Source organism: Lepisosteus platostomus, chromosome 22 (genome assembly GCF_059453375.1).
Source record: "Lepisosteus platostomus isolate fLepPlt1 chromosome 22, fLepPlt1.hap1, whole genome shotgun sequence".
In the NCBI taxonomy this organism is placed as follows: domain Eukaryota; kingdom Metazoa; phylum Chordata; class Actinopteri; order Semionotiformes; family Lepisosteidae; genus Lepisosteus; species Lepisosteus platostomus.
In genome coordinates this window covers 1,346,212-1,373,823 of record NC_142632.1, presented here as the reverse complement: position 1 = coordinate 1,373,823, position 27,612 = coordinate 1,346,212, and the positions used below count along the sequence as shown (strand labels likewise).

Below are 27,612 nucleotides of genomic sequence, written 5' to 3'. Positions count from 1 at the left end.
TGCTGTAAACTTCTTCTGTGCCTAATTACATTATTTTATAGTCGATAATGTTTCTGTAGTGCTTTTTCAGCCCTCAGTATGTGTCTGCGCTGGTGGTGCTGTGGGTTAGGTTCCTGACTCCTATGTCACATGGTCTGTGGTTGAATCTCATGGAACTATGACTTTAATTTTTAACAAACATTTCTTTGAAAAAATGAAACATTTCCCTTGGTCAGAGATTAAATAAAACCTCACTCGCATCAAAACAAATTTATATTTCTAAATATCACAACATGATCGAATTTACGTCTTTTTAATAACAATGAATAGTCACCTATGCGTTACAAAATAAACATTTATATTGATTTGAATCGCGTTTTGATTTAAATCGTAAACGCGTGTTTAAATATATGTGTTTAAAGGCGATATACTGTATAAAAGCGCTGATTCTTATGGAATGTGTTCGGCCGGGGATTCAAAAAAATTATTTTTTTTAATCGCGTATCTAAGGAAAATTGCAGTATAACTTTGTTCATGCACAAACAGTGGCATGTTACATTATAATTTGGGTGTCTCCTCTTGCCAGAAAGCTCTAAATTGCATTTTGAGTGCGGTTTTTGACTTTTTCTAAATTGCAACCCATAAATAAAGCTGATACAGTTTAGACTTACTGTATTCTAAACTGTATTACAACATCACATTGGACAATGCAACGTAAATTGCAAAAATGCACTTGGAATCTGTCCAAGCCCTACTACGAAAATTATTTAAACTGCGACACTTATCATTCATCTTTAAATAAACTTTATTTTATATAGCGTTTTAAGCAAATAGGTAATTAGATTGCTCATAAACCTAATCGCTTTTTCTACATAAACACAGCGTGATTGCTCTCTGAAAATGCTTTTTTCTTTATATTTAGGCTCGGATTTCAACTATAGATCGTATTATTATACACTTTCTTGGAAAAATGTCTTTTATGTAAACCATGTTTGCTATTAATTCATTTAGGGCTAAAATACGTTCATTGTCTTCCAATCGAGTCGAGTTGACATTGGAAGCTTGCCACGCCGGGACTGTTACACCAACGCATTAGCATGTTGAAGCGATTTCATTGAGGAGGCCATCTACTAGTTAACACTGTACTTCCTACTTTGAAAATACCTGTGAAATTGGTTTAATTCGTCACAGCCAACACTCCGGCAGAGAGGGGGTTTGTACTCGTTAATGTCTGATGACATACAAGTGGAAAGATTACAGATTTTAATCGTCTTTTTTCTGAACCAGGGAAAATCTGATCATGTTTCTCTATAACAATAATAAAAAACTTTATTTTCAATTATTTTACATATCCCGCTTGCACATCGCATGACTTTAATAAATCTATTCTTTATTAATACTAAATAAATAATACTAAAAATACTACAGCAAAGAGGTCACTTGATTTTTGGAATAATTCCAAATAGCACAATGATCCACTGGCATCCCTGAAGTCTGTTTAGTGCATAATCTTCCAAATACAATCACTAAGCAATTATAAGAATTATACCATCCTATTTCTTTGTGATGTCCTGTAAAAACTAAACCTATTTTTATAAGGCTTTTACTCAAAAGATTTCCAAACACACAAAGCATTTGTGAAGTACTATAGTATTTCTAAAGGTTACTGGTACAACATCAATCATTAAAGCTTAACAATAAAGTTTAGATTGCTGATTATGGACTAACTACATTAACTAACTGCAATGCAACAGTATACATTTTACAAGAATATCTGGTTGAATTCTTGCATTTGTAGCCAATTTAATGCGAGAGAAATAAGCCAATTTAATTATTTCACAAAAAATAATGTAATATAAAATGGATGTTTTTAACTTTATTGTAGTATTTTAGAAACTAATATGTCTTCAAAAATGGTTGTTTTTCACTCCTAGGAATGAAAGCTGTTGTTATATAATGTTTATTTTCAAATTTTGAAAAATCAAAGGATTCTAGCTTTCTCCCCTTGCAGGCATCGGACACAGAGAACCTCATGGTTTTCCTAAAAATCATTTTTTATGTTCCCTGGTGTTCCAAACTTAGTTTTAATCAATTTTAATTTGTTATTATGTTAAAAACAGGGTAATACATATCTAATTAGACTATAAATAATGTCATATTGTCTGCTATAAAACTGATGTTTTCAACTCTATTGTAGAGATTCTAGAATCAACTAATAGAGAATTGAAATAAAAAAAGAGCATAAGAAAACATTACCAACAACGACCACAAGATGGAGATATTGTCTAGACATTACCAACAACGACCACAAGATGGAGATATTGTCCAAAGAGGCAAGAAGGGCAAAGCCGCGATAAGGTAAAATCATTTTTTGAAAGAGATTGCTGTCAGAATGCACAACTGAATACCAAACAGAATCTCTAGTCAAATATGATCATTTGTGAAACAGGCAAATGAGTCTCTCAGATGCCCATTGCTCATTTTCAGACACATTTATGCAATACTTTCACCATGCGTTGAACAATAGGGATTAAAGATACCAGAGGTAAGGTTTAAAAGTGATTCTGAGGTGCAACACATCAGCGATACAGCTAGGCATCTGAAATGCGGGGTTTGAGAGCCCTTCAGGGAACACCGTACCCTAAAGGTACCAGAAGTCCACTAGTATAAGCATTAAGTCACTGTCACCCCTGTTACAATGTGATTGCTACATATCTTCATTTCTTTGGTTTTTAAGGAGTAAGAGTGCAGGGGGTCTAAATCTGTGATCCAGTGTGTTGAAGTATTTCACAACACTACCTGTAGCCCGTCTGGAAATAAATCCTCATTCTGATTATTGACCTGGGCATGTACCAATTAATCACTGAGCATATATATATATATCACTGTGTTGAAGCTAGAGACCTGTATGTAATATTATGGTGCTAAAATGTCATTTTCACATATATTAATGTAATAAATGATTGCTTATGCTTAATAAACAAATCTAATTAAAATAAAAGCTTAAGTTTTGTATTTGTCTTGTACCATAGAACATGATTTTCTTTGTATTTCAAGCCCACAAAGTGTCCAAATGATGCACGACATGATATAAGGAAGATTATCACATGCATATCGGTATTATCTTTCTCATGAAAATGCATTCCTTTTATTACCTTTTAATTTTTAAAATGAACTCAAGTTGTGTATAATGTAATAATTTAAGTAGAATAGAATCTAATAATATAATGATCCAGTGTGTTGCACTACTTCACTGCTTCACTGTTCTATGCCGTCTGGAAATAAATCCTCAGACTGCTTACTGCCCTGGGCTTGTACCAATAAATTACAGGAGCACATCTATATATCACTGCGTTGAAGCAGGAGACACACAATCACTGCAAACACATCCTAAATACAGTGTTCCAGCACCTTTGACCTCATCCAGAACGTATCATTTCTTGAAAGGGATTGCTGTCCGAATGCACATCTGAATCCCAAACAGAATCTCTAGTAAAATACGATCATTTGTGAAACAGGCAAATGACTGTCTCAGGGGCCCATTCCTCATTATCAAGACACATGTATGCAGTACGTACACCATGCATTGAGCAATAGGGATTAAAGAGACCACAGGTAAGGTTAGAAGTCATTCTGACTATATTCTAAAATATTGGACTCATATTCTTATGATGGCAGACATGATGCTGCGTTTAAAACCGGGGTTAATGGACATTATATGACTGTCAATTCTGTTTTGTTTTGGAGACTCTTGGCTGCCTATATGGTACAGTGCAGCGTGAAGGAAACATTTTCCAAAACTGTGTCAGCTCAAAAGTTGTAAGAGAAACTCTCCAGCTGCTTTAACTCTCTTCATTTTTGTCTATTAATTGCCTGTCGGCACTATGTGGCAGCATTGCATGACAACCCATCTCACCACGGAAAGGAACCTAACAGCTTTGGTAAGAGAGGAGAAAAGGACCTGGCCAGTAAGGGGCTCGAACCCGCGACTTTGGCGTTATTAGCACCATGCTCTAACCAACTGAGCTAACCGGCCTCATGACAGTGGTCCTCTCTGTGCAGCGCCTTTTACTTCCATTGACAAATGATAGCGATTCGAAGAGAGATCCTTCAGACCAGCAAGAAAACCCACGGCTATTTCGGTTTTCTATCTAGGCAACGTTGGTGTCTGCAATAGCATACATGAAAGCGTGATGCAATTTCTGTGGCTACATTTGTTGCACGTCATGCACAGTAAGAGTGTTTCTAACACCAAATAAAAAGTCAACAATTAGCGATCACGCCTTCTCCTCAGTTAACCCACTGAAACCCTTGCTGTTAACAGTTCTTTACTGCGTGCTTTAAGAGCACCTACATAATGTGTCAGTTCTTTCAGCTTTATTCATTAGGTTTTCAAAGGCATAAGTAGAGCACCAGAGGCGCGAACGTAAGATGTGTGGTTGTGGATGTGTGTACTCGAGGGTCATTTTCCTGTTCCACATGCGATTTCAACATTTTCCTTGGGAGATGTCAAGCCAGCAAGCCACTGGTTCAGTGGCCATTGTGGAGTTCAGTGGCCCTGTTGTACACAGAATGCACATTGAGCTCCTTGGACATGAAAAGTTCCAGATAAAAGCCATTTGTCATCCTTTCTCTTGGTGTCGATGTTGCTATTGTATGTAAAGGTGGCAACAGGCGGAGCACACACCGAATGCAGATGTGTCTGAGTGGTGTGTCCAAGTGGCTGCAAAACGACAGCACTCCCAGGGCGCCGTGGCTTAGTTGGTTAAAGCGCCTGTCTAGTAAACAGGAGATCCTGGGTCCGAATCCCAGCGGTGCCTTTTTTGTTCTGTGTTCTCGAACAGAACTGGTCATTATGGACAACCGCCTACAGCTAGACTTAATTAAATGCAAGTATTCATTTCCTGTCTTTAACGCGACTTGTTTTTCTTAAAATGGATGCAACTTGCAAAACATGAAATACAAACCTTGCTAATCAGTGCTAGCGGCTGGCAAAAAAAAAAGAAGTCAGCAATGTTTTTTTACTTTAACCTTAACCCTGCTAATGGAGAAGAGTTAAACGACCGAGTCTATGCAGCTTAAACGGTGCGCACGTCGGGTTCTTAGCCGAAAGGGTGGTAAATCACGCTCACCCCAGTCCTTAATCTTTTAAAGAGGATACAAAATTGAACCTAGTCACCACATCACATACATCCTGTTCAATGATAAAAAGGTAACATCTATCCTTGCTCCAGAGTAAATCTCACGTTGAGGGCATCTTTTTTTTCACTTTACCGTGAATCGGGCTCGGCTGCACAGAGGAGAGAGCAGAGCAATGAGGTCACGGGGACAGGGGAGTCACATGCTGGCGGTTTGAATACGCGGAAGATCACTGAGGGATCCACAGTATATGGACCCTCCGTGCGCCATCAGTCCGCACTCTGGACTCTGAATCCTGCCATCCGAGTTAAGATCTCGGCGGAACCTGAGGCGCAGTTCCTTCTTAAAACGTAATCTGGTGAGCATTTCTAGAATCGTACTTGTATAGATGCAGCCTTTAATGTGTTGCTAGGTTAAAATTGATGACTTCTTGTATTTCAGTAGGTAACTGCCCTCTTGATTTCGGATTCAATTTCTTTATTACAGGGGCGCTTTTATGAAGACAGAGTCATGTTCAGGTACTTTGCTTGATGGAGGAAGCTCATTTCGGACTCTGTGATCTGCTCACCTGGAAAGGTCTGCTGTACTACTAAAAGAGAGAAGTAGAGTCTGGAAGAAGGGACAATTTTATGATGCTTTGGAAGGTAGGTTTTTTTTTCTTTGAAATCGAAATGAATCAGAATATCAGTGCAAAAGACAAACTCTTGGTTTGGTTTAAAGAGATATGGTTTTAAAACAGACAAAATGTAGAAAACAGGTGTTTCTCACTTTTGGAAAAGAATGGACCGGGGGTAATAGTTTACTAGTTGCAGTGCTGAGCTCACCGGGTTGCAGTCCTGTAATGTCACACGACGGCCAGTGGCGCAATAGATAACGCGTTTGACTACGAATCAGGAGATTGTAAGTTTGACTCCTGCCTGGCTCGGGTCGTTTTTAAACGCATCGGGCTACTCCCCTAAGTAGTCTGTGCTACTTACTGCATTGTAATCGTACTCAGTAAGAGATTTCCTTCATGTAAATGAACTGCACCTGACAGCTTTAGAAAATCACCTGGGCTCAGTACGGTGCTGAGAGCTCAGCGTTGCTGTTGTTCTAATTAGCACGCACTGCATCGGCTGTGAACCCGAACTTTTCAATTATTCCGATCATTAAGTCAACACGTAGTCCACATGAAAGGTAGAAATATTCTCTTGTCTGTCTCTTGTTTGTATAGAACTGAATGTCCCTGACAATGTACTGTTAGTTTTAATTGAAGAACGGCATTTGTGTTCAAATATACCAGACAAGTTTATGTAACTGCTCTTGCGACACTAAGTTGTAATTAGTCAAGAAATAAAGTCGAACAACAGCTGCGGGTTTAATTCTGAACGTATGAGATTGCAGCGCCTTTTACTTCCATTGACAAATGATAGAGATTCGAAGAGAGATCCTTCAGACCAGCAAGCAAACCCACGGCTATTTCGGTTTTCTATCTAGGCAACGTTGGTGTCTGCAATAGCATACATGAAAGCGTAATGCAATTTCTGTGGCTACATTTGTTCCACGTCATGCACAGTAAGAATGTTTCTAACACCAAATACAATGTCAACAATTAGCGATCACGCCTTCTCCTCAGTTAACCCACTGAAACCCTTGCTGTTAACAGTTCTTTACTGCGTGCTTTACGAGCACCTATATATTGTGTCGGTTCTTTCAGTTTTATTCATTAGGTTTTCAAAGGCATAAGTACAACACCAGAGGTGCGAACGCAAGATGTGTGGTTATCTGAAGAACTCATTTCCATGGCAGCGGGGCCAAGCGATTTAGCGTTTTTATAGTACCAGGAAAGGAGAAGCGGCACTTCGCCTTTGCCGCGCAGGCATAAGGAGACGTGCGGCAGACGCCATAGTCGGCAGGATTCAAACCTGCGCGGGGAGTCCCCAACGGATTTCGAGTCCATCGCCTTAACCACTCGGCCACGACTACAGCGAGTTCGCCATCGCCGCATTCCTCCTTTAATCTAACACGGAGTGCGACGTGGCTGCGGAAACCTTTTCAAAGTCGCTCTCCGTTAAAAAAAAATAAATACCTTTGACAAAATACGTGCCGGCAGACAGACACGCCTCAGAGGGTTTAAGGCTGGCTTCACGTTCAAATGATAAAGTCTCCCCGTCCGGATGTCAAAATGCAGTTTTGGCAGACAAAAAAAACAGCAACAAACCACAAATGTGGATAAGGATTTTACAAGCTGCACCACACTGCACTTTCAAAAGCATTTACATTCCTGTTAGACACAGGAATTGCCTTTGATTTGCGTGCTTACAAACGCCATGGAAAACGAAACAAAACTAAAGCCCTCAGCTCTTGCACTTGATTATAATGCCATTACGTGTCGAAGCAGGAATTTACGTCATCCTACTACTGCAACACGGGGAATAGAGGGAAATTAGCACACGCTACGAATCGTCTCAATCACTCCCTAGAGTCGTAAGGCGCATTGAAGGGTGCACCCCCATCATTAATCGTTGTGCCTCTGTGAAAGGAAAGCTCTTGAGCAGTCTTTGAAACAGCTCGGATGAAACACTTGATTGCTTCCATGTGCATCTGGAGTCCATTTCTTATTTTCACTTCACGCCGCCCAAAGCATTTCTAAAACAGGAGATTCGCATTTGGGAATGCGCCCTGCCCTACAAATAAAACAGGTCTACGGGTCTGAAACCTGCTCCACGGAAAACAGCTCTGTTGCGCATTTGATCAAAGGGAGAGTCGCTGTTCTTACTTTTTGATGACATAACACCCAAAGGGGCTTCTTTGGAGCTGTATTCCAACCAGCATCCTAAAGTTTCTTGGCGGTATCCTTTACAGTCCTCTGTTCGGTCGACAAGGACAGAAGGGGGCAGCTTTCCTCACACATACAGTGCAATGTACTGTACTGTTCCCGTTCATTGAATTCGCAGTTCTGCATCAGACCTCTAACTCGTTACATTAGCTTGGATTTAAGCCACGAAGCAGGCTTCTACTGTATAAACGTCTAGAGGAATCACAAACTATTTGAGAGGCCATCATCCCAGGGGGAACTGACAAAGTCTATCCCTAAACACCTAGTGCAGTCTCTCGAGAGACTGTCAAAAATCGCTTTTTCTGTTTGCGTTGCAAGTAAGTGAAAACGCGGTATCAACCCAGAGCCACTTGGCAGCACGGGCATGTAAATACTGTTACTGTCACTGCTCGATACCGATGTTAGCCTACTATACCATGTTCAGCCACCACTAGAAAATGTACGGCTCTAGTACCGGAGCAAAGAACAGGAGGGCCAACACCGAACGGGCACAAGTGTCAGACAAGGAGAGCGACAAGGATGGGACTCGACCCCATGTGTGCAGCGCACAATAGATTAGCAGTCCATCGCCTTAACCACTCGGCCACCTCGTCAACAAAACTGGGCTGTCCTGACATGGGTTGGCGCACTCCAGTTGATCTTTTTCTTTTTTTTCCCTCATACTCGAGGGTCATTTTCCTGTTCCACATGCGATTTCAACATTTTCCTTGGGAGATGTCAAGCCAGCAAGCCACTACTGTGGTTCAGTGGCCAGTGTGGAGTTCAGTGGCCCTGTTGTACACAGAAAGCACATTGAGCTCCTTGGACATGAAAAGTTCCAGATAAAAGCCATTTGTCATCCTTTCTCTTGGTGTCGATGTTGCTATTGTATGTAAAGGTGGCAACTTGCTCAGCGAGCAGGCGGAGCACACACCGAATGCAGATGTGTCTGAGTGGTGTGTCCAAGTGGCTGCAAAAAGACAGCACTCCCAGGGCGCCGTGGCTTAGTTGGTTAAAGCGCCTGCTTAGTAAACAAGAGATCCTGGGTCTGAATCCCAGTGGTGCCTTTTTTTGTTCTGTGTTCTCGAACAGAACTGGTCATTATGGACAACCACATACGTCTAGACTTAATTAAATGCAAGTATTCATTTCCTGTCTTGAACGACTTGTTTTTCTTAAAATGGATGCAACTTGCAAAATATGAAATACTAACCTCGCTAATCAGCGCTCGCAGCTGGCAAAAAAAAAAGAAGTCAGCAATGTTTTTTTCTTTAACCTTAAGCCTGCTAATGGAGAAGAACCTAGTCGCCATATCACATACATCCATTTCAACGATAAGAAGGTAACAACTATCCTCACTCCAGTGTAAATCTCACGTTGAGGGCATATTTTTTTCCACTTTACCATGAGTCGGGCACAGCTGCACAGAGGCGAGAGCAGAGCAATGAGGTCACGGGGACAGGGGAGTCACACGCTGGCGGTTTGAACACGCGGAAGATCACTGAGGGATCCACAGTATGTGGACCCTCCGTGCGCCATCATTCCACACTCCAGACTCTGAATCCTGCCATCCGAGTTAAGATCTCGGCGGAACCTGAGGCGCAGTTCTTTCTTAAAACGTAATCTGGTGAGCATTTCTAGAATCGTACTTGTATAGATGCAGCCTTTAATGTGTTGCTAGGTTAAAATTTATGACTTCTTGAACTTCAGTAGGCAACTGCCCTCTTGATTTCGGATTTAATTTCTTTATTAAAGGGGCGCTTTTATGATGACAGAGTCATGTTCAGGTACTTTGCTTGATGGAGGAAGCTCATTTCGGACTCTGTGATCTGCTCACCTGGAAAGGTCTGCTGTACTACTACAAGAGAGAAGTAGAGTCTGGAGGAAGGGACAATTTTATGATGCTTTGGAAGGTAATGTTTTTTTTTCTTTGAAATCGAAATGAATCAGAATATCAGTGCAAAAGACAAACTCTTGGTTTGGTTTAAAGAGATATGATTTTAAAACAGACAAAATGTAGAAAACAGGTGTTTCTCACTTTTGGAAAAGAATGGACCGGGGGTAATATTTTACTAGTTGCAGTGCTAAGCTCACTGGGTTACAGTCCTGCAATGTCACACCAGGGTCAGTGGTGCAATGGATAATGTGTCTGACTATGGATTAGGAGTTTGGAGGTTTGACTCCTGCCTGGCGCTGGTTGTTTTTAAACACATCAGCCTACTCCCTAAGTAGCCTGTGCTACTTACTGCATTGTAAGAGCGATTGTGAGCGGTTTTGTTTTCTCTCTTTGACCAGCCCAGCTGCGCCCCACCCGAAGGCAGGGAAGCACAAAAATTGTATGGAACTCATTCATGCTCCTCTCTATGGAAATCTTTAGTAAAAGGCAAAAGATTTGTACGAGATGAAGAGAAACCAGAGTGCGTGGCTGGACAGCTGCAGGAGCCCAGGCCGCCTTCAAGCCCTCTGCCCTGCCGGTCGTGGTTGGCAATGCACCTGGCCTTACAAACGAGCCAGTGGGGCCCGTTCAGCTCCGGGCTCATCGCCTGCGGCTCTCGGCTTACCTGGCAGGGGAGATACCTTGATCAGCCTGTAGTTGGTGTAGTTGGATTGTTTTCTTGTTTTCTGGAAGCAGTGTTTGTTTTGCAGTTTGAGATGGCAACCTTTGGATCCCGCAAGAATGCTGTACGTTTTGAGCTTTTGGATGACCTCTTCATGGATCGTATGCAGTTAGGCAGAAAAGTGTTACAGAAGGAACTTGGCTTTGAACCTCGGCACTTGGATTTCATCTTCGCTCTCCCAGGTCAGAAAGCATTTGAGGTTGTTTTTGCTACCTATTCTCTGTTTGAACAATGTGTGGATGTGTTTGAGGCAAAAAGAGGGAAAGTTCCTGCCCTTGAGAAGATCAACTTGCAGCCTCTGACACAGAGAGAGAGGAAAACGGTGCATGTTGTTATGTTCTCGGAAATGGCAAAGACGGAGGACATTCACACCTGGCTTAAGCAGTACTGCACAGTCCACCATGGAACTGAGGTTAGAGATGTTGACGGTATAAAAACAGGAGCAAGGAAATTCGAGGTTCGCTTGCTACCGGACAATGTAAATGGAGGCTTAAGGCACCTGCCCTCTACAATCCGGCTGGGCGCCTGCAATGGCTATGTTTTTTATGTGGGACAACCAAAGGTGTGTCGGCGCTGTGGTGCTGTGGGACACCTGGCATCGTCCTACACTGTGAAATGCTGCAAGACCTGTGGCAAACAGGGATATTTAGCCTCTGACTGTTCAATGCTGCCAAAGTGCAATTTATGTGGCTCGGAAGGACACGTTTTTAAGAACTGCCCTCACGCCTACGCCAATAAACTCAAAATGAGAAAGGATGAGGCAGTGCTTGTTTCAGCCAAACCGGCCCGAAAAGCCAAAGCAAACAACAAGTCAAACAAAGAACCCTTGTTGAACAAAGAGTCTCAGCCTCCAGCCAGGATCAGTCCTGCTGTGGCTCCAGGGCCGGTGGAAGAGAAATCCACTACGCTCCCACAACCGCAGACTGCACCAGACAAGCACGAGGGTTTGAAAACCCCAGAGAACAGCGAGGACCCCTCCCCCACTCCTGCTCCTCAGAACGAGGGCCATTGTGGGGCCCCCACCGGTGGAGCGGGTCCAGCGACGATACCCAGGATTCAGCGGAGCTGCTTTTCTCAGACTCTGCAAGTGCTACAGATGCCCTCCTCTCCTCCATCCAGTCCGTCACGGAGGATCTGCAACAGCTGGTGGGTGAGGGGGAAGAGGAGACTGGTGCATCGGCTGCACCCCTTTCCCCTCAGTGCTCCCAGGAGCTGGACTTGAGGAAAAGGAAAAATGACTCTGTTTTCTCCCCGAGCGAGGAGGAAGGAGAGCATGGCGATGGGGACAGCTGGAACCCCTCCACCCCTCCTTCTACCCCCTTCCTTGAAATGGACTCCGTGAACGCTTTTACTGCTGCCACCCTGATGAAGGCTCATTCAGAGGATGGCTGGCAGGAAATTGGTAAGAAGAAAAAGAAAAAGAAGAAGGTAACAGGTGAGACCGAAGAGAAATGTGTTTTGTAAAGACTGGTTCCACTTTCTTATGTAATATGGCTCTAAACATAATTTCTCTTAACACCAGAGGTATCAATGACAGAGTTAAATGCCAGTGTGTCTTTGATTACCTCCAGCAGAGAGAGGGAGATGTGTTGATGTTGCAGGAGTGTGCTTTAGCCTATCAAGAGAGGTATAAAAGCTTTGAAGATAGGTGGGATAAAGGGCCTTCTGTTTGGTCAGGGGACAATAACAACAGAGCCTCTGGCGTGGCCATTCTTTTCAAAGGATGGGCTTTCAAATTGAAAAGTATTCAGAGGGTCATAGATGCCAGGTTGCTGTGTGTGGATGTGGAATGGGGGACCGTTAACCTGCGGCTAATCAATGTGTATTGTCCTACTGACGTGGGAGGAAGGGTGGAGCTACTCAAGGCACTCTCTCCCCTATTGTTAAGTAGCACAGACGTGATAGTGGGAGGGGATTTTAATTGTATCTTAGAGCACACAGACAGGCAGTCTAGCTCTCCGATAAAATTGGATTCCAGCTCACTGGCCCTGCAAAACTTAGTTCAAGACTTTAAACTCTCAGACACATATAGATGTATATATCCCACAACAGCAGGATATACATGGTCAGGGAGGAATAGCAGCTCCAGAATTGACTATTGCTTTGTCTCAGAGAGAGTGAAAGTTGTTGGGGTCACTCTTCAGCCTGTCTTCTTCTCAGATCATCAGGCTTTAGGGTGTAGAGTGGAACTCCAGGGCGGGACTGTCTTTGGCCCAGGCCTCTGGAAACTCAACACAAAGCTGCTAGAGAACGAGGGGGTAGTATCCCGCTACAAGGAGAAACTATCACAGTGGCTGTCCTTGCAGTGTCTGTACGGGTCAGTAGGAGAGTGGTGGGAGGAGGTGAAGATGAGGACAAAGGCCTTTTTCATGGCTGAGAGAAGGAAGGCTGCTGCCAGACGGAGAGGAGTGCTAGCCAGGAAACAGAGGCAGCTGCAGCGTCTCTACACAATGCTGCACAGTAGCTTCGATGTGCTCGAGGATATCACCCTTTTAAAAAAGGACATCCGGAGCATAGCCGAAGAAAGTAGTCGAGGAGTGCTGTTAAGAAGCAGAGTGCAGTTCTTGGAAGAAAATGAGAAGTGTACTCGCCTCTTTTTCAGGAAAGTGGTAGGCTCCAAGTCTGTCATGGAAAGTGTTGTTGAGGAGGGACGAGAGAGAACAGAGCCGAGTGCTATCCTCTCCTGCAGCGAGGCCTTCTACTCAAGACTGTACAGCTCTACAGAGGTAAAGGATGAAGAAATTCATTTTTTTACCTCAAAGCTAGAAAACGTTTTGAGTGAAGAAGATAGGGAAGTACTTGAGAGGGATTTGACAGTAGAAGAGCTGAGATAGGCTATGGAGAGCTTACAGAAGGGGAAAACTTTGGGTGCTGACGGGCTGCCTAAAGAATTTTATTGCACCTTTTGGGATCTGCTTCAGGATCCGCTACTGCTCCTATTCGAGGAAAGCTATAAGACAGAATTGCTGCCTGACTCCTTAAGAGAAGGCACTATCTCTCTCTTGTTTAAGAAAGGAGCAAAGAATGACATAAAGAACTGGAGACCCCTCAGCCTCTTAGGCGTGGACGCTAAGATCCTGCGCCTACAAAATGTAGTGGCCTCACTGGTAGGGAAAGAACGGACTTGTGGGATAGCAGGACGCCTGATGAGCTACAACCTGGCCTTGTTGAGGGATGTCTGTCTGTACTCAGAGGATCGCTCCCTCCCTCTGTGCATTTTAGGTGTAGACCTAGAAAAGGCCTTTGACCACCTAAACCGGCAGTACTTAACATCGGTACTTGAGCACATGAAGTTTGGCCCCATCATGAGAAAGTGGATTAACCTGCTGTACACAGGTAGCAACAGCAGAGTAATGGTTAATGGCAATAGATCACGCCCCTTTGAAGTCTGTTCAGGGGTGAGGCAGGGCTGCCCATTAGCCCCCTTGTTATTCGTTTTGGCTATGGAGCCCTTAGCCTGTGCCTTGCGCCAGGATCAGGCCATTAATGGGATACCAGTGCCTGGAAGTGGGGGAGGAGAGGTAAAGACATCTCTATACATGGATGACGTCACCCTGCTCCTCTCTGACAATGCCTCAATTAGCAGAGCTCTGCAGTGCTGTGATCGTTTCTCTTTGGCTTCCTCCGCAAAAATTAACAAATCTAAGAGTGAGATTTTTTATCAGAACTGGAGGGAGCCAATAGAAGGACATGATCTCAGGCTGCAAGAGAAGAGAATTAAGGTCCTGGGGGTGTATTTTGGAGAAGAGATGGGAACAGTAAATTGGCAGAACAAATTGCCAATCTTAAACAAAAAACTGATGCAATGGAAGGACCGAGACCTCACCATGACAGGAAAGGTGCTGGTCATCAAAGCCGAGCTCTTGTCTGTCTTGAATTTTCTGGCTTCTACCTTCCCAATCCCACACCGTGTTGCGGCGGTGCTGAGGAGATTGATGTTTCAATTTCTATGGGGTGGGAAGCAGGAAAGACTCAGAAGGGAAATAATGTACAGGCCGCTACCCTCAGGGGGGAAGTCTGTCCCAGATATTGCTACGAAGCTGCTGTGCATTTTCCTGGCCTCTGTGCTGAGAGGCTTTGCAACAGCACCTGCAGCGCGTACCTGGACTTATTTTTCCAGGCTCTGGGTAGGTAGGGAGGTGTTCAGAGTGTGGGGTGTCAGACCCAAGCTGGACGTCCCACTCTCTGACACATGCCCTGCAATTTATGGGACAGTTAAAAGTTTTCTAAGATCTCACCCAATTGGCCATATTCCCTTCCGAGATGTCAGGGTCCAAAAACTGGAAGATTTCGTTGCACCCCAGAATAATAGGCAGACCCCTGTGGGCATTTTAACATCAGCCCAAACAAGGAAGGTGTGGAAACACACATCCTCTAAGTTTCTGTGCAACATTCACAGAGATTTAGCCTGGAGTGTCGTCCACCAGTGCTTACCTGTACGAACTTTCTTGTACCGTAGGGGCCTCGCTGCGTTAGGGTGGGCTGCGGCGAGGAGGAGACTGTGACCCATCTCCTGTGGTCCTGTTTTTTTGCTAAGGCCTTCTGGGCACAGTTTGAAGATTGGTTGCAGGCTCTCTCGCCCCAATTTACCCTGACCGCTGCTTTCGTCATATACGGCATCTCTCCTGTCAAACTTCCTCCTGACGTGTTTGACAGGATCTGGGCCGTGGTGAACAGTGGGAAAGACGCCCTGTGGAGAGTGAGGAACATGGGGCTGTTCAAAGGCATCGAGGTCCCAGTCAAGGCAGCAGGTAGCCTGGCCCTGTTCATCACCCGAGAGAACTATTACCTCAGAGATCTGTGGAGAGAAGGGAGGGAGGAAGCAGAAAATCTGTGGGAAATAGAGAGCATAGGTCAATATCTCAAGAGACTGTGAAAAACATTATCATGTTTAAGTAAAGAATGTGATTTGCACCAGAAAAAAATAAATTGTTACTATGTAACTGTTACCGTGTCAAAATGTAATGAGATGTGATCATATATACTGTTTTAAGTATGTATATTAATGTAAAGCTTTCTGATTTGTGATGTCCTGTATTTTATTGTGAAAAGAAAATAAAGTTCTTAAAAATCGAAAAATCGAAATCGATTTAGAGGCAGCTTCGATATTCGTTTTACAGACGGGTTTTTTTTCTTTGAATATGGGTCACACACATGCCACAGCAACAAAACATCTTTAGAGATGAGGCTATAGATCACCTTTCCATCCTGCAGGTTTTCCTCCCAAAGCCTACGGCACCAACGGCGACCCCTGCTGGCCGGGAGAGCAAAAGCTTACAGCACCTGGTATTCCCAGGCAGTCTCCCATCCAAGTACTAACCAGGCCCAACGCTGCTTAGCTTCCGAGATCAGACGAGATCGGGCGTGTTCAGGGTGGTGTGGCCATAAGCGAAAGCCCCGGCGCCTGACTCGCTATTTGAAGCTGTGTGTGGCGGGGGTTCCGTGCCCCCCGAGCGGGACTGAAGGATCGTTCGTGTGCAACTCTTTGGAAAGGAGCTGCTTTCCAAATCGCATTGCGTGCCTGGATGTTGGCGAATGCGCTCCCTTGTGTTGGCTCGTCCCGCACTGGAGGAGGACAAACAATCTGCACGGAGGAGCACCAGGCAAGTCTTCACCAGACAAAAATCTCCAGTGCACAGCACTCTGGAAACATTTCGGGGCTTTCGCATGTTTATTTCAGCACGTAAAGCACACCGGTCCAACACGTCGGCCGGGCGCGCGGCGCCTCCGCCCTCTTGTGGCCTTGCGGCGTCAGAGCAAGAGGCTCCTTCTCGCTGCCCTTCCGCTGTGTTGCAGGACCCGGAGCGCGCACTTTGTGGGGGGCAGGGGACCGCGTTCGCGCTCTGCCCCCGGTCTCTTGCGCGAGTACTAAATCTCACGGACAGGGGGGCCTCGTCATTGATTGTTACAGGTGAGACGGGGATTAGGAGGAGACCCCGACTGATGGGTAAAGGGGAGCACTAACACCAGAGGGACACCCCCGGCGTCTCTTTTTGAGAGACGCCCTGGGGTTTCCTAATGGCCAAGGAGGGTCGGGACCTCGGTTTGACCTCTGTTTGTGCAGCAGAGTGTCGCCATCAGGAGGCTGGGGCGTAAAAGAGCCACACAGCCCGCAGGGTGAGTGCTCCCTACTGGTCCCAGGCACACCTCTTGCAGGAGCAGCAGCAACCGGAGCTTTTCCGGGGTGGAATCTCCCATCCGGGTGCCGGCCAGGCTCACACCTGCTGGGCTGCCCCGGGGGTGAGCCCAGTCGAGAGTCGCAGGGCCAGATCTAGTCACCGGGGAGAAACGATACAAGTGAAGGATTGCTCGGCTCTCGGCACTTGAAAAGACCGACAAATGTCTCGTTCCCGCCGGAGCTGAAGGAGCTGCTTTCCAAATCGCATTGCGTGCCTGGATGTTGGCGAATGCGCTCCCTTGTGTTGGCTCGTCCCGCACTGGAGGAGGACAAACAATCTGCACGGAGGAGCACCAGGCAAGTCTTCACCAGACAAAAACCTCCAGTGCACAGCACTCTGGAAACATTTCGGGGCTGTCACGTGTTTATTTCAGCACGTAAAGCGCACCGGTCCAACACGTCGGCCGGGCGCGCGGCGCCTCCGCCCCCTTGTGGCCTTGCGGCGTCAGAGCAAGAGGCTCCTTCTCGCTGCCCTTCCGCTGTGTTGCAGGGCCCCGAGAGGGAACCCGGAGCGCGCAATTTGTGGGGGGCGGGGGACCGCGTTTGCGCTCTGCCCCCGGTCTCTTGCGCGAGTACTAAATCTCACGGACAGGGGGGCCTCGTCATTGATTGTTACAGGTGAGACGGGGATTAGGAGGAGACCCCGACTGATGGGTAAAGGAGAGCACTAACACCAGAGGGACACCCCCGGCGTCTCTTTTTGAGAGACGCCCTGGGGTTTCCTAATGGCCAAGGAGGGTCGGGACCTCGGTTTGACGCCTCCCCCGAAGGACGGCGCCTGTTTGTGCAGCAGAGTGTCGCCATCAGGAGGCTGGGGCGTAAGAGAGCCACACAGCTCGCAGGGTGAGCGCTCCCTGCTGGTCCCAGTCACATCTCTTGCAGGAGCAGCAGCAACCGGAGCTTTTCTGGGGGGGAATCTCCCATCCGGGTGCCGGCCAGGCTCACACCTGCTGGGCTGCCCCGGGTTGAGCCAAGTCGAGAGTCGCAGGGCCAGATCTAGTCACCGGGGAGAAACGATACAAGTGAAGGATTGCTTGGCTCTCGGCACTTGAAAAGACCGACAAATGTCTCGTTCCCGCCGGAGCTGAATGTACCCGCATGTGTGGTGTCGTCTTCTTCCCGCGCCCCACTGTGTTTGCTGTATTGTCTCTGAAGCCGGCCCCCCCGAGACGAGACGGGCTGTTCCTGTGCCCCAATTAACACTTTACAGGTGCCATTCCCCGGCATTGTGGCCATTGTCGGTGCTCACACGCATTAAGATAAGGCGGAGGAGAGCGGGGCATGCCCAGCGGCAGACATTCAAGGAGGGGGCAGTGCGAGGTGAGGTGAGGTGAGGTGCGACACGCCGGAGCCCCGACGCAGCTAATGTGGAGCACTTGTTGGACTGGCATCGAAAGGACGTGTGCGCACGGAGCGAGCCTTCCCTGCGGCGGAGCGCAGGAACTTTCTCCCCCCCTCCCGCTGCAGGAGTTGTGTGCGCTGCAGCGGTGCCGAGAGAAAAGCACAGAAGGCAGCAGGCTCTGGAGAGCAGGTAAGAGACGGAGCCTTGTGGGCAGGCGAGCAGGCCCGTTTTTTGGAAATTGCTGAAAAGGTTTGTTCGGTGTGTGGCAGGCGCACGTCGCGAGCTTGCTTTGCGATCTGCCGGTCTGGAGTTATGCAAATGAGGCCGAATTGCATCCCGGGACATGCTGCGAATGCGCAACGGCGACTGCAGATGTGTAGGAAATGGCGCGCTCGTTTTCTCGTTTTGCCCACACTTTTGAGTGTTAGTGTGGCGTGTGAGTGTGCGAAAGAGTGGGCCCAGCAGGAGGCGGTGGCGTGCGGGGCGAGGAGGTGGCCTAGGCTGCGCGATTTGTGCTGTGGGTGCAGGCCGCTTGCAGGGGCCTGTACAACTCATACTTACCTGGCAGGGGAGATACCTTGATCAGCCTGTAGGTGGAGTAGTTGGATTGTTTTTCTTTTGTTGGAAGCAGTGTTCGATTTGCGGTTTTTGAAATGGCAACCTTTGGATCCCGTAAGAATGCTGTACGTTTTGAGCTCTTGGATGACCTCTTCATGGATCGTATGCAGTTCAGCAGAAAAGTGTTACAGAAGGAACTTGGCTTTGAACCTCGGCACTTGGATTTCATCTTCGCTCTCCCAGGTCAGAAAGCATTTGAGGTTGTATTTGCTACCTATCCTCTGTTTGAACAATGCGTGGATGTGTTTGAGGCAAAAAGAGGCAAAGTTCCTGCACTTGAGAAGATCAACTTGCAGCCTCTGACACAGAGAGAGAGGAAAACGGTGCATGTTGTTATGTTCTCGGAACTGGCAAAGACGGAGGACATTCACACCTGGCTTAACCAGTACTGCACCGTCCACCATGGAACTGAGGTTAGAGATGTTGATGGTATAAAAACAGGAGCAAGGAAATTCGAGGTTCGCTTGCTACCGGACAGCGTAAATGGAGGCTTAAGGCACCTGCCCTCTACAATCCGGCTGGGCGCCTGCAATGGCTATGTGTTTTATGTGGGACAACCAAAGGTGTGTCGGCGCTGTGGTGCTGTGGGACACCTGGCATCGTCCTGCACTGTGAAATGCTGCAAGACCTGTGGCAAACAGGGACATTTAGCCTCTGACTGTTCAATGCTGCCAAAGTGCAATTTATGTGGCTCGGAAGGACATGTTTTTAAGAACTGCCCTCACGCCTACGCCAATAAACTCAAAATGAGAAAGGATGAGGCAGTGCTTGTTTCAGCCAAACCGGCCCGAAAATCCAAAGCAAACAACAAGTCAAACAAAGAACCCTTGTTGGACAAAGACTCTCAGCCTCCAGCCAGGATCAGTCCTGCTGTGGCTCCGGGGCTGGTGGAAGAGAAATCCACTACGCCCCCACAACCGCAGACTGCACCAGACAAGCACGAGGGTTTGAAAACCCCCGAGAACAGCGAGGACCCCTCCCCCACTCCTGCTCCTCAGAACGAGGGCCAGTGTGGGGTCCCCCGGTGGAGCGGGTCCAGCGAGGATACCCAGGATTCAGCGGAGCTGCTTTTCTCAGACTCTGCAAGTGCTACAGATGCCCTCCTCTCCTCCATCCAGTCCATCACGGAGGATCTGCAGCAGCTGGTGGGTGAGGGGGAAGAGGAGACTGGTGCATCGGCTGCACCCCTTTCCCCTCAGTGCTCCCAGGAGCTGGACTTGAGGAAAAGAAAAAATGACTCTGTTTTCTCCCCGAGCGAGGAGGAAGGAGAGCATGGCGATGGGGACAGCTGGAACCTCTCCACCCCTCCCTCTACCCCCTTCCTTGAAATGGACTCTGTGAACGCTTTTACTGCTGCCACCCTGATGAAGGCTCATTCAGAGGATGGCTGGCAGGAAATTGGTAAGAAGAAAAAGAAAAAGAAAAAGGTAACAGGTGAGACCGAAGAGAAATGTGTTTTGTAAAGACTGGTTCCACTTTCTTATGTAATATGGCTCTTAACATAATTTCTCTTAACACAAGAGGTATCAATGACAGAGTTAAATGCCAGTCTGTCTTTGATTACCTCCAGCAGAGAGAGGGAGATGTGTTGATGTTGCAGGAGTGTGCTTTAGCCTATCAAGAGAGGTATAAAAGTTTTGAAGATAGGTGGGATAAAGGGCCTTCTGTTTGGTCAGGGGACAATAACAACAGAGCCTCTGGCGTGGCCATTCTTTTCAAAGGATGGGCATTCAAATTGAAAAGTATTCAGAGGGTCATAGATGGCAGGTTGCTGTGTGTGGATGTGGAATGGGGGACCGTTAACCTGCGGCTAATCAATGTGTATTGCCCTACTGACGTAGGAGGAAGGGTGGAGCTACTCAAGGCACTCTCCCCCCTATTGTTATGCAGCACAGACGTGATAGTGGGAGGGGATTTTAATTGTATCTTAGAGCACACAGACAGGCAGTCTAGCTCGCCGATAAAATTGGATTCCAGCTCACTGGCCCTGCAAAACTTAGTTCAAGACTTTAAACTCTCAGACACATATAGATGTATATATCCCACAACAGCAGGATATACATGGTCAGGGAGGAATAGCAGCTCCAGAATTGACTATTGCTTTGTCTCAGAGAGAGTGAAAGTTGTTGGGGTCACTCTTCAGCCTGTCTTCTTCTCAGATCATCAGGCTTTAGGGTGTAGAGTGGAACTCCAGGGCGGGACTGTCTTTGGCCCAGGCCTCTGGAAACTCAACACAAAGCTGCTAGAGAACGAGGGGGTAGTTTCCCGCTACAAGGAGAAACTATCACAGTGGCTGTCCTTGCAGTGTCTGTACGGGTCAGTAGGAGAGTGGTGGGAGGAGGTGAAGGTGAGGACAAAGGCCTTTTTCATGGCTGAGGGAAGGAAGGCTGCTGCCAGACGGAGAGGAGTGCTAGCCAGGAAACAGAGGCAGCTGCAGCGTCTCTACACGATGCTGCACAGTGGCTTCGATGTGCTCGAGGATATCGCCCTTTTAAAAAAGGACATCCGGAGCATAGCCGAAGAAAGTAGTCGAGGAGTGCTGTTAAGAAGCAGAGTGCAGTTCTTGGAAGAAAATGAGAAGTGTACTCGCTTCTTTTTCAGGAAAGTGGTAGGCTCCAAGACTGTCATGGAAAGTGTAGTTGATGAGGAGGGACGAGAGAGAACAGAGCCGAGTGCTATCCTCTCCTGCACCGAGGCCTTCTACTCAAGACTGTACAGCTCTACAGAGGTAAAGGATGAAGATATTCATTTTTTTACCTCAAAGCTAGAAAACATTTTGAGTGAAGAAGATAGGGAAGTACTTGAGAGGGATTTGACAGTAGAAGAGCTGAGACAGGCTATGGAGAGCTTACAGAAGGGGAAAACTCCGGGTGCTGACGGGCTCCCTAAAGAATTTTATTGCACCTTTTGGGATCTGCTTCAGGATCCGCTACTGCTCCTATTCGAGGAAAGCTACAAGACAGAATTGCTGCCTGACTCCTTAAGAGAAGGCACTATCTCTCTCTTGTTTAAGAAAGGAGCAAAAAATGACATAAAGAACTGGAGACCCCTCAGCCTGTTAGGCGTGGACACTAAGATCCTGTCCAAAGCCCTTTTCCTGCGCCTACAAAATGTAGTGGCCTCACTGGTAGGGAAAGAACAGACTTGTGGGATAGCAGGACGCCTGATGAGCGACAACCTGGCCTTGTTGAGGGATGTCTGTCTGTACTCTGAGGATCGCTCCCTCCCTCTGTGCATTTTAGGTGTAGACCTAGAAAAGGCCTTTGACCGCCTAAACCGGCAGTACTTAACATCGGTACTTGAGCACATGAAGTTTGGCCCCATCATGAGAAAGTGGATTAACCTGCTGTACACAGGTAGCAACAGCAGAGTCATGGTTAATGGCAATAGATCACGCACCTTTGAAGTCTGTTCAGGGGTGAGGCAGGGCTGCCCATTATCCCCCTTGTTATTCGTTTTGGCTATGGAGCCCTTAGCCTGTGCCTTGCGCCAGGATCAGGCCATTAATGGGATACCAGTGCCTGGAAGTGGGGGAGGAGAGGTAAAGACATCTCTATACATGGATGACGTCACCCTGCTCCTCTCTGACAATGCCTCAATTAGCAGAGCTCTGCAGTGCTGTGATCGGTTCTCTTTGGCTTCCTCCGCAAAAATTAACACATCTAAGAGTGAGATTTTTTATCAGAACTGGAGGGAGCCAAAAGAAGGACATGATCTCAGGCTGCAAGAGAAGGGAATTAAGGTCCTGGGGGTGTATTTTGGAGAAGAGATGGGAACAGTAAATTGGCAGAACAAATTGCCAATCTTAAACAAAAAACTGATGCAATGGAAGGACCGAGACCTCACCATGACAGGGAAGGTGCTGGTCATCAAAGCCGAGCTCTTGCCTGTCTTGAATTTTCTGGCTTCTACCTTCCCAATCCCACACCGTGTTGCGGCGGTGCTGAGGAGATTGATGTTTCAATTTCTATGGGGTGGGAAGCAGGAAAGACTCAGAAGGGAAATAATGTACAGGCCGCTACCCTCAGGGGGGAAGTCTGTCCCAGATATTGCTACGAAGCTGCTGTGCATTTTCCTGGCCTCTGTGCTGAGAGGCTTTGCAACAGCACCTGCAGCGCGTACCTGGACTTATTTTTCCAGGCTCTGGGTAGGTAGGGAGGTGTTCAGAGTGTGGGGTGTCAGACCCAAGCTGGACGTCCCACTCTCTGACACATGCCCTGCAATTTATGGGACAGTTAAAAGTTTTCTAAGATCTCACCCAATTGGCCATATTCCCCTCCGAGATGTCAGCGTCCAAAAACTGGAAGATTTCGTAGCACCCCAGAACAATAGGCAGACCCCTGTGGGCATTTTAACATCAGCCCAAACAAGGAAGGTGTGGAAACACACATCCTCTAAATTTCTGTGCAACATTCACAGAGATTTAGCCTGGAGTGTCGTCCACCAGTGCTTACCGGTACGAACTTTCTTGTACCGTAGGGGCCTCACCCCCAGCCCTCGCTGCGTTAGGGTGGGCTGCGGCGAGGAGGAGACTGTGACCCATCTCCTGTGGTCCTGCTTTTTTGCTAAGGCCTTCTGGGCCCAGTTTGAAGATTGGTTGCAGGCTCTCTCGCCCCAATTTACCCTGACCGCTGCTTTCGTTAGATACGGCATCTCTCCTGTCAAGCTTCCTCCTGACGTGTTTGACAGGATCTGGGCCGTGGTGAACAGTGGGAAAGACGCCCTGTGGAGAGTGAGGAACATGGGGCTGTTCAAAGGCATCGAGGTCCCAGTCAAGGCAGCAGGTAGCCTGGCCCTGTTCATCACCCGAGAGAACTATTACCTCAGAGATCTGTGGAGAGAAGGGAGGGAGGAAGCAGAAAATCAGTGGGAAATAGAGAGCATAGGTCAACATCTCAAGAAACTGTGAAAAACATTATCATGTTTAAATAAAGAATGTGATTTGCACCAGAAAAAAAGAAAATTGTTGCTATGTAACTGTTACCGTGTCAAAATGTAATGAGATGTGATCATATATACTGTTTTAAGTATGTATATTAATGTAAAGCTTTCTGATTTGTGATTTCCTGTATTTTTTTGTGAAAAGAAAATAAAGTTCTTAAAAATCGAAATCGGTTCACCCAGGGCGAGGCCCGGCCATTGCACTCCGGCTGTGCTGACCCCTGCGAATTCCCCAAATGTGGGAATCTCGACTGCATACTTTCTGGTAGTGGGGAACTGCGTTCGCGCTCTCCCCTGATGTGCTTGGTCCAAAATCAGATATGGGAGGGTTAGGACACCACGAGCTGCGTGGCTGCGGAAGGATCCCGGTTCGACAGGAGTGGACGCCGCTGCTGGTTCTCGCTGGCTTTTAGTTAGGGGTCCGGAGAAGCATCTCAAGCTGGTTCCACTACTCCTTCCGGACGTTCATTCCCTTTTCAAAGTCAGTCGTTTTGCTGTAGTCTGCGTTCTTTAGGCTGATTATCGAGGTTAGCCTTTATTTGGTCATGGGGGGCCTCGGTACTATATGCTGAGTCTAAAGACAGTTTCACACGTTTTCTGATTGCTCGGTTCTGTACCAGTGCAGACATGTCAAAACAGTGAAAAACTTTTAGATATCCAGATATTTTTCTTTACTTGCTGCTGAAATTGCACATAAAACCAAACTGTTTCCTAAGTTTAAAAGTTAAGGATTGCAATTACCACCAATGTCTGGCTAAAACTATCCTTTTAATTTGCTTTTGACATGCAATAATTAAGAGAGTTTAGCATTTAGAAAGTGTATTATCACAATCTCCAAACTTGACCATCAATTTGATATGTACAGTATATGGAATAGAAAAAACTGCAAAATTGGTAAAAATTCGTAATCGAGGAAACAACAAACCAACACATTTCCTACATTTCAAATGCATCCTAGAGCACAGTAAAGGCATTAGAAAAAATCCAGGTGTTGTCCAACACTAACCCTAACCCTAGTTCGGGCCCTTACGAACCACACCTCCACAACCTTGCCTACAAATACAGTGCCCAAAATGTAACCCAGATGACTCCAAATCAGCCAGAAACATTCAAAGTTGCACATTTAAAGTATTTTAATGTGTCACCTGTGAAAAACTTTCAGATATCCAGATCTTTTTCTTTACTTGCTGCTGAAATTGCAAATAAAACCAAACTGTTTCCTAGGTTTAAAAGGTAAGGATTGCAATTACCACCACCGTCTGGCTAAAACTATCCTTTTAATTTGCTTTTGACATGCAATTATTAAGAGAGTTTAGCATTTAGAAAGTGTATTATCACAATCTCCAAACTTGACCATCATTTTGATATGTACAGTATATGGAGTAGAAAAAACTGTAAAATTGGTAAAAATTTGTAATCGAGGAAACAACAAACCAACACTTTTCCTGCATTTCAAATGCATCTTAGAGCACAGTAAAGGCATTTAAAAAAATCCAGGTGTTGTCCAACACTAACCCTAACCCTAGTTCGGGCCCTTACGAACCACACCTCCACAACCTTGCCTACAAATACAGTGCCCAAAATGTAACCCAGATGACTCCAAATCAACCAGAAACATTCAAAGTTGCACATTTAAAGTATTTTAATGTGTCACCTGTGAAAAACTTTCAGATATCCAGATCTTTTTCTTTACTTGCTGCTGAAATTGCAAATAAAACCAAACTGTTTCCTAGGTTAAAAAGGTAAGGATTGCAATTACCACCAATGTCTGGCTAAAACTATCCTTTTAATTTGCTTTTGACATGCAATAATTAAGAGAGTTTAGCATTTAGAAAGTGTATTATCACAATCTCCAATCTTGACCATCATTTTGATATGTACAGTATATGGAGTAGAAAAAACTGCAAAATTGGTAAAAATTCGTAATCAAGGAAACAACAAACCAACACTTTTCCTGCATTTCAAATGCATCCTAGAGCACAGTAAAGGCATTTAAAAAAATCCAGGTTGTTTTCCAACCCTAACCCTAACCCTAGTTTGGGCCCTTACAAACCACACCTCCACAGCCACAGTGAAGGTGTGAGCCTGGCCGGCACCCGGATGGGAGATTCCCCCCCGGAAAAGCTCCGGCTGCTGCTGCTCCTGCAAGAGATGTGACTGGGACCAGCAGGGAGCGCTCACCCTGCGGGCTGTGTGGCTCTCTTACGCCCCAGCCTCCTGATGGCGACACTCTGCTGCACAAACAGGCGCCGTCCTTCGGGGGAGGCGTCAAACCGAGGTCCCGACCCTCCTTGGCCATTAGGAAACCCCAGGGCGTCTCTCAAAAAGAGACGCCGGGGGTGTCCCTCTGGTGTTAGTGCTCCCCTTTACCCATCAGTCGGGGTCTCCTCCTAATCCCCGTCTCACCTGTAACAATCAATGACGAGGCCCCCCTGTCCGTGAGATTTAGTACTCGCGCAAGAGACCGGGGGCAGAGCGCAAACGCGGTCCCCCGCCCCCCACAAATTGCGCGCTCCAGGTTCCCTCTCGGGGCCCTGCAACACAGCAGAAGGGCAGCGAGATGGAGCCTCTTGCTCTGACGCCGCAAGGCCATAAGAGGGCGGAGGCGCCGCGCGCCCGGCCGACGTGTTGGACCGGTGCGCTTTACGTGCTGAAATAAACACGCGACAGCCCCGAAATGTTTCCAGAGTGCTGTGCACTGGAGGTTTTTGTCTGGTGAAGACTTGCCTGGTGCTCCTCCGTGCAGATTGTTTGTCCTCCTCCAGTGCGGGACGAGCCAACACAAGGGAGCGCATTCGCCAACATCCAGGCACACAATGCGATTTGGAAAGCAGCTCCTTTCCAAAGAGTTGCACACGAACGATCCTTCAGTGCCGCTCGGGGGGCACGGAGCCCCCGCCACACACAGCTTCAAGTAGCGAGTCAGGCGCCGGGGCTTTCGCTTACGGCCACACCACCCTGAACATGCCTGATCTCGTCTGATCTTGGAAGTTAAGCAGGGTTGGGCCTGGTTAGTACTTGGATGGGAGACCGCCTGGGAATACCAGGTGCTGTAAGCCTTTGCTCTCCTGGCCAGCAGGGGTCGCCGTTGGTGCTGTAGGCTTTGGGAGGAAAACCTGCAGGATGGAAAGGTGATCTATAGCCTCATCTCTAGAGATGTCTTGTTGCTGTGGCATGTGTGTGACCCATATTCAAAGAAAAAAAACCCGTCTGTAAAACGAATATCGAAGCTGCCTCTAAATCTGCAAATGAAGATGAGTCGATAAACCACTCGTTTTTCGTATAACTAGACATATATTCATTTGTTACCGATTTCATTCATTGACCACGGATACAATAGAGGTACAGCCATTCACTGTTTGACATGTCTGCACTGGTACAGAACCGAGCAATCAGAAAACGGGTGAAACTGTCTTTAGACTCAGCATACAGTACCGAGGCCCCCCATGACCAAATAAAGGCTAACCTCGATAATCAGCCTAAAGAACGCAGACTACAGCAAAACGACTGACTTTGAAAAGGGAATGAACGTCCGGAAGGAGTAGTGGAACTAGCTTGAGATGCTTCTCCGGACCCCCAACTAAAAGCCAGCGAGAACCAGCAGCGGCGTCCACTCCTGTCGAACCGGGATCCTTCCGCAGCCACGCAGCTCGTGGTGTCCTAACCCTCCCGTATCTGATTTTGGACCAAGCACATCAGGGGAGAGCGCGAACGCAGTCCCCCACTACCAGAAATTATGCAGTCGAGATTCCCTCATTTGGGGAATTCGCAGGGGTCAGCACAGCCGGAGTGCAATGGCCGAGCCTCGCCCTGGGTGAACCGATTTCGATTTTTCGATTTTTAAGAACTTTATTTTCTTTTCACAATAAATTACAGGACATCACAAATCAGAAAGCTTTACATTAATATACATACTTAAAACAGTATATATGATCACATCTCATTACATTTTGACACGGTAACAGTTACATAGTAACAATTTATTTTTTTCTGGTGCAAA

At 46.7% G+C, this 27,612-nt stretch overlaps 7 non-coding genes across 7 annotated transcripts; 3 read left to right on the top strand and 4 right to left on the bottom strand.

Annotated features, from left to right (window-relative positions):
- The first annotated feature begins 4,725 nt into the window (after positions 1-4,725).
- On the top strand, positions 4,726-4,799 carry trnat-agu (transfer RNA threonine (anticodon AGU)). The gene has a single exon. It is a non-coding gene; the product is annotated as a tRNA-Thr (tRNA).
- Positions 4,800-7,001: 2,202 nt separating this feature from the next.
- trnas-cga (transfer RNA serine (anticodon CGA)) lies at positions 7,002-7,083 on the bottom strand. Its single transcript has one exon. It is a non-coding gene; the product is annotated as a tRNA-Ser (tRNA).
- A 3,136-nt stretch (positions 7,084-10,219) lies between these two features.
- Positions 10,220-10,336, bottom strand: LOC148642707 (U5 spliceosomal RNA). The gene has a single exon (XR_015929328.1). It is a non-coding gene; the product is annotated as a U5 spliceosomal RNA (small nuclear RNA).
- A 5,468-nt stretch (positions 10,337-15,804) lies between these two features.
- LOC148642706 (5S ribosomal RNA) lies at positions 15,805-15,923 on the bottom strand. The gene has a single exon (XR_015929196.1). It is a non-coding gene; the product is annotated as a 5S ribosomal RNA (ribosomal RNA).
- Positions 15,924-23,739: 7,816 nt separating this feature from the next.
- On the top strand, positions 23,740-23,909 carry LOC148642705 (U1 spliceosomal RNA). Its single transcript, XR_015929148.1, has one exon. It is a non-coding gene; the product is annotated as a U1 spliceosomal RNA (small nuclear RNA).
- A 2,643-nt stretch (positions 23,910-26,552) lies between these two features.
- LOC148642704 (5S ribosomal RNA) lies at positions 26,553-26,671 on the top strand. The gene has a single exon (XR_015929159.1). It is a non-coding gene; the product is annotated as a 5S ribosomal RNA (ribosomal RNA).
- Positions 26,672-27,308: 637 nt separating this feature from the next.
- LOC148642703 (U1 spliceosomal RNA) lies at positions 27,309-27,468 on the bottom strand. Its single transcript, XR_015929133.1, has one exon. It is a non-coding gene; the product is annotated as a U1 spliceosomal RNA (small nuclear RNA).
- Between the last annotated feature and the right edge of the window lie 144 nt (positions 27,469-27,612).